The sequence below is a fragment of the Lepidothrix coronata genome, unplaced genomic scaffold, assembly GCF_001604755.1.
Source record: "Lepidothrix coronata isolate B3197 unplaced genomic scaffold, Lepidothrix_coronata-1.0 Scaffold189, whole genome shotgun sequence".
Lineage (NCBI taxonomy): Eukaryota > Metazoa > Chordata > Aves > Passeriformes > Pipridae > Lepidothrix > Lepidothrix coronata.
The window spans coordinates 909,655-918,737 of record NW_016690369.1 but is presented as its reverse complement, the minus strand read 5'-3'; the positions used below and the strand labels follow the sequence as shown (position 1 = coordinate 918,737).

General features: G+C 47.9%; 1 long non-coding RNA gene across 6 annotated transcripts; it reads right to left on the bottom strand.

Annotated features, from left to right (window-relative positions):
- Positions 1 to 550: 550 nt before the first annotated feature.
- On the bottom strand, positions 551 to 7,541 carry LOC108505371. Of its 6 annotated transcripts, XR_001877480.1 has the most exons (6): positions 7,388 to 7,541; positions 6,415 to 6,617; positions 5,218 to 5,309; positions 4,148 to 4,292; positions 3,027 to 3,173; positions 551 to 1,637 (listed from the first exon to the last, which is right to left on the bottom strand). It is a non-coding gene; the product is annotated as an uncharacterized LOC108505371 (long non-coding RNA). The 6 variants fall into 6 exon arrangements; XR_001877479.1 differs by having other exon boundaries at positions 4,148 to 4,314; positions 5,218 to 6,617; XR_001877476.1 differs by having other exon boundaries at positions 5,218 to 6,617.
- Between the last annotated feature and the right edge of the window lie 1,542 nt (positions 7,542 to 9,083).

The following is a 9,083-nucleotide window of genomic DNA, read 5'->3' as shown; positions in this document are numbered from 1 at the left end:
ATCTCGGGGTAACATCCATTGCTAGGTATTAATAATTTAAGGAGGACCCTGTGTCACAAACACCTGGTGTTTGGACACTTGATGGGCTCAATGAGAGCTCAGTTTGTAGTCAGTGTGAGCATCTGAGTGGGAGGTGTGTGGGGTGTACCCTGCCAAAGTGCCCAAATGTGCAGTAAATATTCCCTAAAATTCTGCTTTGGCTTGTTACAGCTCACATAAACCATTGGATGCAGCACTAGGGAAGGTGGGTTTTTGCTGGAGGAGAATTTTGGCCAAAATGATTTTGTGAAGTCTTACCTTATGGGGAAAACACCACTGCCAAGGGGAATTGTGTCATTTTTTTAATACTGAGTTTCGTTTCACCTGGATTGAGATATTTTCTTGGACTGAAAATATATTTTCCCAGCAGGGTGCAATCTTTAAAGGGATGTTTCAAAGATTTTATTAGCAGATATCATATGTTTATTGATCCTTTAAAATATTTTACCTTTGGCATTCAACTATTCTGCGTGAAAGGCATCGTCAGAGTTAATAATTTCTGGTTGTTAGCAAGGGAAAGGATCCAAAGTTGCCGTGTTGGTGGAAGCACCCAGACAAATACTTATACCCTGCTTTGAATCTCAAAACCAGGAAATTCAAAGTGCAAGAGAAAATAAGAGATACCAAGGCTCTGAAACTTCCAGAAGTGTGAATATTTTATTGTTTGCTTTATTGGGAGAGAGGCGTCCAGCTCTTGGAAAGCTGAGTTTAGCTGAACACAGGATTGTCAGGGATACTTGTGTGCCTCAAAGAAATGTCCTAATTGTCTAACAAACTCCAAAACAGGATGGCAGGTGGGGTGGCCACTGCATCCCTTCCCCTGGGAAGGCTGAGGTGAGCCAGCCCTTTGTAAGGGTGTTTTCCAGAGCTTTTGTAAACAAGATGTGTGTGTGTGTGTCTCTCTTACACTTCAAGCAAGGCTGCACGAGCTGAGCTGAGCCACAGCAGCTCTCTGAAGGCTGGGTATGCACACACAAGGGCCTGAGTTGATTTATCTTGATGTTTGGTTGAATTCTTCGCATTTTGGGTCCCTTCTGTAACCTTTTCACCTCGTTCTTTTTTGAGGTGGCTGTCTGGCTGTTACAATTTATCATGAACGCATCTCACTTCACTTCTGGCTCCTCTGACGGAAGGAACAGCCGGTCTCTGGGAGGTCAAAGACATTATTTTCCCCTCATCTTTCTCAGTTTCCAGCACATATTTGTCACTTTGAAAAAGCATGAACTCCGGATTTGATGCACTTTAATTGATTTCACCCTCAACAAGTCCAACTGTCCATCAACCTTGCCTTTTTCTTTCCTCCCCTTCATTTCTTTCCTCTGTCCCTTTACTTTGGGAGTGATGTTTTCCCCCGCCTGCACGTCGAAGCTGTTGCAAAGCCCATGGCCCTATCAAGGCTTAGTGTCACTAGCCATTTCTCTCATTTTCCTTGTCCTCCAAGTCGAACTTTGGATGCTGAGTGAGAATGAATCCGCCTTGTAGGAGGACTGGTCTTGTGGTATCTCAGTGTTGTGCTCCTTGTCAAAGTAAAAGGGATGGCTGATAGCAAAACGTGGTTGATGGTCCACTTATTTTGAGACAGCTGTGTAGAATTAGACCTGCAAGAGAATTAATAATTAGTTCTTGATATACAGGCATTGGTATTTAAAATAATTTGCAGTAGGGTGGCAGAGATGCTGTTTCTTCTTTCCTCCTGGAAGGATGTGCATTCCCAGTGATGTAGGTACATCCAGTGTTGTGTGGTTGTGAGCTCAGTGTGGAAAATGGCATTGGCACCTCATAAAATGAGGTTATAGAATCATAGAATATCCTGAGGTGGAAGGAACCTGCAAGGTTATGAGGTTCAATTCCTGGCTCTGCACAGGACCATCCCAAAAATCATGAGATGCCATCACTTCTGGCTTATTTGGTGAATTCTTCTGGCATAAGTGGAGTTAGGGAGTAAATTGGGTGTGTGGGTGGATAACAACTTGCCCTTTTCACAGGAATCCTTTAAGTGTGTCCTGGAAGCCAGGGGCTGGTTACAGTGGAGGCTGAGAGGTTAATAATATTTCATTACATCTTAGTTGTTATCAGGACCTGGGCTGGGAAAGAGGCTTCTATTTACAGCGGAGCAGGGAGATTGCAAGCTCCCTGTGCTGTTCTGTGTGCTGTTCACCAGGACTCAGCAGAGAGAAGGATGTTCTTTGGGCTGATGTGCTCTTCCAAGAGCTCCAGCACTCTGAGCAGAACTGGCTCACGATGCTTTATGTGAGTGTTTTCAAGGTGCAGCCCAGGGTAACTAAGAAACGCAAAGCTCCTGCCGGCGTGTGCTCGGTGTGTTTGTGAGCGCAGCGAGCCGGGCGAGTGGGAACTGCTGTCCATGGTCCTGCGTGTCGGGGCCGCAGCGCTGGGGCTCGAGCAGGGGTGGCTCGGGCTGGGGGCTTGGAGAAGGTGCAGATCCCTCCCTCCCTCCCTCTCTTCCTGTGCCAAACGGTGTCAGCCGGGTCAGTGTTTGCCAGCGTGTGTGACGAGGGAACTGAGCGTTCTTTGAGGGGTTATAAAGGGCTTCCACCAGTACTCGTGGACCTCGTGCTCATCCTTTGTTTCTTTAAGCTTGCAGAGGGTGGGTTTAGGTTAAATATTAGGATGAAATTGTTCCCTGTGAAGGTGGTGAGGCCCTGGCACAGGTTGCCCAGAGAAGCTGTGGCTGCCCCTGGATCCCTGGAAGTGTCCAAGGCCAGGTTGGACGGGGCTTGGAGCAACCTGGGCTGGTGGGAGGTGTCCCTGCCCATGGCAGGGGAACACAGGGCTCAGAATAAAATGTTATTAATATGACATTAGGATGTTTCAAAGGACATACAACGATTTAATTTCTTTTTCTAAGCAGGCACTATCCATTCCAGTTAAGTTCAGTGCTATGTGTGTGTGGGGGGGAAATTTGGTAAGCTCTGAAAGGAGTCCATTAAGCTGCTCCAGGCACTGCACTGAACAGGAAGAAAGATTACCTAGTGAAGAGGTGAACTGATGGCTTACTGCCTTCTGAAGAGTCTTTTCCATGGCCTTTGTCTCCAGCTTAGAGCTCCAAGAGATGCTGATGTGACAGGTTTCACACATGTTGGGAAATCAGAGTTGGAGGATTTGTCTGACAGGCTCTATTTAAAAAGAAAAAAAATACTTTATATCTCTGCAAGAGCTCCTCTAGGAGTGGTTCTACTGAAGAAGAAATTGGAGACCTTACTCCTCACTTATAAAGTAATCAATTTAACTGATTAGAAAGATTCATGGAGGAAATTGAGATGTTTTCAGGTCACTGGACTTACAGCATTCTCGTCTCTCCTCTACCAGATACTGGCTGAGTACAGAGCTGGGCTCAGAAAGTGGGGAGAGCTGACCCCATGGCAGGCTTTTCACACTTCATTTGGGGCAACATTAGCAAGGTTTTAATGTGGGGGTTTTTCTGTGCTGGGTAGATGGGTTCTCTTGGGGAGGGGCAGGGAAGGACTATCATTTACTGGAAACAAGAATTCAGAATTGTGTAGAATCACACCAGTGATAAGGTTTCCACTTGTTTCTTCAATACAGGCTGCCCAGGGAGGTGGTGGAGTCACCATCTCTGGAGGGATTTATAAGATGTGTGGATGTGGCACTTGGGGACATGGGTTAGTGGTGGCAGTGCTGGGGGATGGTTGGACTCGATCTTAGAGGGCTTTTCCAACCCAAACAATTCTGTATTCTGTCAGGAATTATACAAGCTGAGGAAACTACTGTGTTAAGGTAACTTGGCATGGCAGTACCAGAGCTGGCAATACCACAGACCCAGTCTTCCCATCCCTGGGATGTAAGTTAGGAAAGCAGGAAACACCAGCACTCCATCAGGGCTGCTTACAGAAGCTTTCAAACAGTCCCGGGATTATGGGAATATTCAGCTAATGCTGGAATCATTTTAAGATGTGGGCTCAGGTTTGATGCTTTAGATGAAGATCATCCTTAAAACTCAGTCCAGTCAGTGTTCAGAGCATCCAGCCCTAGGCATCCCTTTGATCTCTAAGAACCCTTTGCTGGAGGCCTGAGATTTTAAGCAGCTTCTAAGCAGATTTTAAGCTCCCTTCCACTGTATCCCACGGACCTGAAGCAGCACTTGCTCCTGGGCAGCTCCACATCCGTGAGCAGACACACCTCCCTCTCCCCAGCCCAAATCCAGGAGATAATGGGATGTGAATTCACCCAGGAGTGGCTCCAGGGGAGGCTGCACAGGCCATGGTCTGGCAAAGCTGTGGAAGTATTTCAGAACACCTATTTTAATAGATAGTCAAATGAGGAGAGGGAGACAGAGCTCCTGCAAAGGCAGTGCAGAGCAATTGCATTAGGCTGTTGATAATTTCAGTCCGAATTCCCCTCTGAAATCTTCTCTTGGGAGTCTTAGTTCTTAAGTTAAATGACTAATTAGAGCTCGTTCACACCATAGATCAGCCCAGCAAGGCAAACTCCTAAGAGCTAATGCTGCTTACTTGCTCCCAGAGAAAGCTGAAGGTCTCAGGAGCTTGCCAGAAGAATTTTCCTCCTGGAAATCTGTCTGCTACCAGGACATTGGAGAATTTAGGTGGGAGGGAAGCAAAGCAAAATCCTCCCTCACCAGACAGGCCCTCTCTCAAGCCAGTTTCTTTGCCTTGTTCTTTCTCTGCTTCAACATCTTGTTTAGTGGGAGAAAAAATGTGAAACTAAGTGCCCCAAGCTGAGAGATGTTGGGCACCCAGCAGGACCCTGACCTTCCTTGTAGGTGACAAATTGGATGGCATGTAGGCTGAGGAGGGAGGGAGGGGGATGGCTTGCAGGGGGGTTAAAGTTACAAAGCCAACATCTGTTACTGAGGGTATGTACGGGCTGCAGTGCTCTGCCATTCCCTTTGGGAAGGCACGAGGGAATGGCCCTGGGGTCACCAGAGGACAAAGGCAGGAATGGGCACAGTGGGTGGCTCTGAGTGGATACAGAACGGGTATAAATACACAAAATAGATCCTGAGGGGTTGGTTGCAGAGGGGTGGAAGGTGGAGAATGAGTCTTAAGAAGAAGGAAGGATGTGTTCATCTGCAAGGTACAAAAATCTGGGTCTGGTTTTCTTATCTCAGGGCCCCCACAGGAATTACTCATCTCTCAGTAATGGAGGGCAGCAAAGCTGTTTTTCATCTCTTCCAGTTACCAGAAGTCCCTCCTCTGATCATCTCCTACATTCATATCCCCTTCTATCTGTCTCTGACTTGGATCTTCCTTGTTATTTAGCACCGTGAGCCACTGCAAAAAACTATCAGGTAGGACTGGCAGTCTGGAGTCATCTGGAGAGATGATGTTGTGCCCCAGCTTCCGTGGAGGAACAAGAGAGCCTGGGCAAGGCATCTCTCCTGCATTCAGCTGTGAGATTTTGCCCCAAATGCCTTCTGTCATCTCAGCAGACCCTGTCCTTTTTGCTTTAATTGATTCTGCCTGGCTTTAATCTGATGTGAGAACGGACCTCCCACCATGAGCACTCGGGCTGTGCAGGGGGAGCTGGAGCTTGGGTGTGGCTGAGGGAGGAGCAGGGTGGTTTTGTTGTAACAGGGAGACAAGGATGTGTTGGGAAAGACACTGTAAACCCACTAACAATCGAAGTGAGGCCTTTCACTCCCATACTGGGTTTGTGGGAAGTGCCTGTATAACAATTGGAAAGCAAAATGCTGGAATAATAATTTTTCATTATAGCCGTGTGTAGGGTTTCCTGAAGCCATCCACAGCCCTGTTGGGTTGGCTCCATGCAGGAGTGCAGTGGGAGACAGTCCAGGAGATCTGACCATTCCCTTGGGATCCGGGGGGGGAAAGGAGAAGGGAATGGCTTTGGCTTTGCTCACCTAACTGCACGATGGCAGAGATGAGAATAAATAGGGAAGTTGAAAAGGAAACCTCCATTGTGAGTCTGGTCAGACAAAGTCTAAACAGTTGTTGAGTTTGTTTTATCAAATCAAAATATTTTGGTTCAGTGGTGTGTTGGATTGGGTCAGTGTGTCTGGGCTGACACAGTGTTGGAGAAACACTCTGATTTGAGGGGGTTGTATCCCTGTCCCCGGGGGATCAGGAGCTCTGCTGTCTCCCCCAAGCCACAGGAGAGGGGAGCAAGGGGAGGCTGGATGAGAGCAGTCCCCTTCCCATGGCTTGGGTTTAGAGTTTTCAGATATTTTAAGGCCTCTTCAAAGCTGCTCTGCGGCCCTGCTCGGTCTGATTAAGTGTTCTGCTGCCTGGACCACAAAGAAGGGTTTTAAGTGGAATGGTAACATTTTTGAGGGAAAATAGATGAATAAGTATTCAGAGTTAATTATCTGCAAAACCCTGAAATGGCATGAGTAATAAAATATAGATAGGTACACACTTATTCTTATGATGCCATTAGTGGTCTGTGCTTCTGTGGCAGATGGTGGTGTGCTGTTAAATGTTGCCATGCATAAGAGTAAGAAGATACTCCAAAATGCAAAATTATTGCCTGCCATCAGTGAAGGCTCAGGTCTTTGAGAGCATGATCTGGTCGAGGTGTTCTTCTAAAAGTGTCTTGCCCAAAAACATGGTAGTGAGGACCTAAGAACAAAACAAGTAGAGCAGTTGAGGTTAGGCTGGAATAGATCCTATGTAGCTCCCGACCTCTCCCACATCTCTCCCAGGCACAATTCCCAGTGGGACCTCATTGTTCTTCTGAAACCAACTTTGTTCCTATCTGGTAGTTTTGTTTAGGATTTCATAGAAGCCGTAAAAAATAATACCATGTAGTTGCTTTTGTTGAAATATTTCCTCCTTTCCTTCCTCGCCCCAGAAATTTTCTTTTTTTTTTTTGACTTATTTTTCAGCCATTCCACCTGACCCTTCAATATTTCCATATTTCAAGGAGATTTAGCCAAATGGTGTGTTTCCATGGCTGATACGCAGCAATAATGCAGGGTTAATGCCTAATTAGTTCCCAGGGACATTGAGCTTTTCACGGATATTCAGTAACAAAAGCGACAACAAACAAGCTGAATTCCTAGGTCTTAATTCATCGAGGAAATGGGAACCTAAAAATGCAGGAATTATTCAGCGCGGTATGAAAGCTCCGTTCTTTCCCTCACGAAGCCCAGAGGATGCTATAGTAGCTGACAGGGGAAATATAACCTCCTCCTCCTCCTTCCCTCCCTCCCTCCCTCCCTCCAGGGGGGCTGTATATGTGTCTGAGTTTGCAGCCCTGACATCTCCCAACAGGAAAATTCCCAGTTCTGCAGCTCACTTTAAACAGCTCCTCGCAGATTCCCCTCCCTGCCTCAACCCCCAGTCAGGCTGACCCTGGGTTTTTTTTTTTTCCTGACATCCAGCCATACCTGATCAGTTGTATCCTGAGCAGCTGGATGTGATCAGAGCTGGCCTTCCACCTCCCAGGATGGCGAGCATATGGGCCCGCGGGCTCCAGCCATTATGTTCCTGAGCACTGAGCTTGTCTGCCTGTGGCTACACAGGGGTTCTTCCCCCCCCCCTCCTCTCAAACAATCGCAAATAAACCTTTCTGATAAGTAACAGCAAAAACAAACAGGCCCTTTGGCTCTGCAGGCAGCGAGAAGGAGGGAGGAATGAAAACCCAGCCCAATAACAAAAATCTTTGCTGTGTTTAGGCAGCACAGGCAGAGTTGCCTCCAGGAGGGAGGAACTGTCTGCCCTCAGCCAGACAGAGCTTTTCTGGGAGCAGGAATGGCTCCTTTCAGGGTGATGAGCCCTCAGTGCTTTACAGTCAGGCCCTGGTGTGGGAGCTCCAGGGGATGGAGGAGGTTTGACCCTGAGAACAGCCCTGGAGATCACCCAGACCAACAAAGTGAGGCTTTGAGCTGACCAATGTGGGCAGTCTGGTATCAGCCTGGAAGTCACAGAGGGCTGAAGGCTGAGAATGGATGTAGTGAGGGTACTCAGCCTTAGCCCCTGGCAGAAAGGGAAGAGCAGGAGGCTGGTGCAGTGCAAGAGTTCAGGGCAGTTGTGGGAAGAGGCTGTGGTCAATCCCAAACAGCCTCTTTGTGTCCTTTCTCATGGCCAGAAAGTGTCTTGGCTTCTGGAAGGGGTCACAGGAGGCCTCTGGCACTTTGCACTGTGTTTGCCAAGGGGAGCATAACCAAAGCAAATCCCCCTGTCTTGGGGGTTCACTGTGATGCTTGGAGGGCTGAAGAGGGGTCCCTGAGCGCCTTCCCCCACCTTAGTGTGTCCTGGGCTCTGATCACTGTGTAAAACTTGAGGCAATCAAGAGATTTTTGCTAAGAATGTGTGACAGAAATGGTAGGTCTTACCTTCCTTGTATTTTCCTTTGCTCTGTGCCAAGGAAATAAGGCTTCAGCCTTCCCAGACAGTCCTGGCTTCCCAAAACTGTGTAGCTCAGCAGTCAGAGGTGCACACTAGGGCATCCAGATTGGACCTGGCATGGTCTTAAAATCACAGTCTAAGCCTAAAGATAGAAAAAAACCCCTCACTTTGCCCTCTGAACCCCATCAATGCAACACACAGGCTATTGCTGCCCTGTGTGTTGAACAAATCAGGGGCACAAGAAACCTGTAGCTGTGCAAAGTGGGGGGGAAAGCTTGTTCTGAGGTGTTCAAGAAATGTGATGAACTCAAAAGCTGCCTGGTAACACAACACCTTTTAGACCAGGAACCTGCATTCTGGGTAGATGTATTGAGGGGTTGAGCTTCCCAAGTGCTCTCCCAGCTGGTGGTAACCTCTTTCCCTCAGTCAGTAAATGATGGACTTTTTCAACAGCCAGACCCATGAGGAGCCTTAGAAACCTTTGCCTGGGCAGATATGGCCAAGGTTACCATCCTGGCACGTCCCCACTGAACTCAGACACTGTCTTGAAAGGCTGCCAGAGTCTGCACCATGCTCGTGCTGAAAGGCTGGAACCACATGAAGGGGCCCTGTGGCCCTGTCACCTCCTCCTGCCCCTGGGGACAGGGGCCAGAGCACTGATGTCACCACACAGTCACAACACGTGGCACCGGGTACAGGTCCTGTCCCTGCCGGTGCATCTTCTCTGAGGTCTTC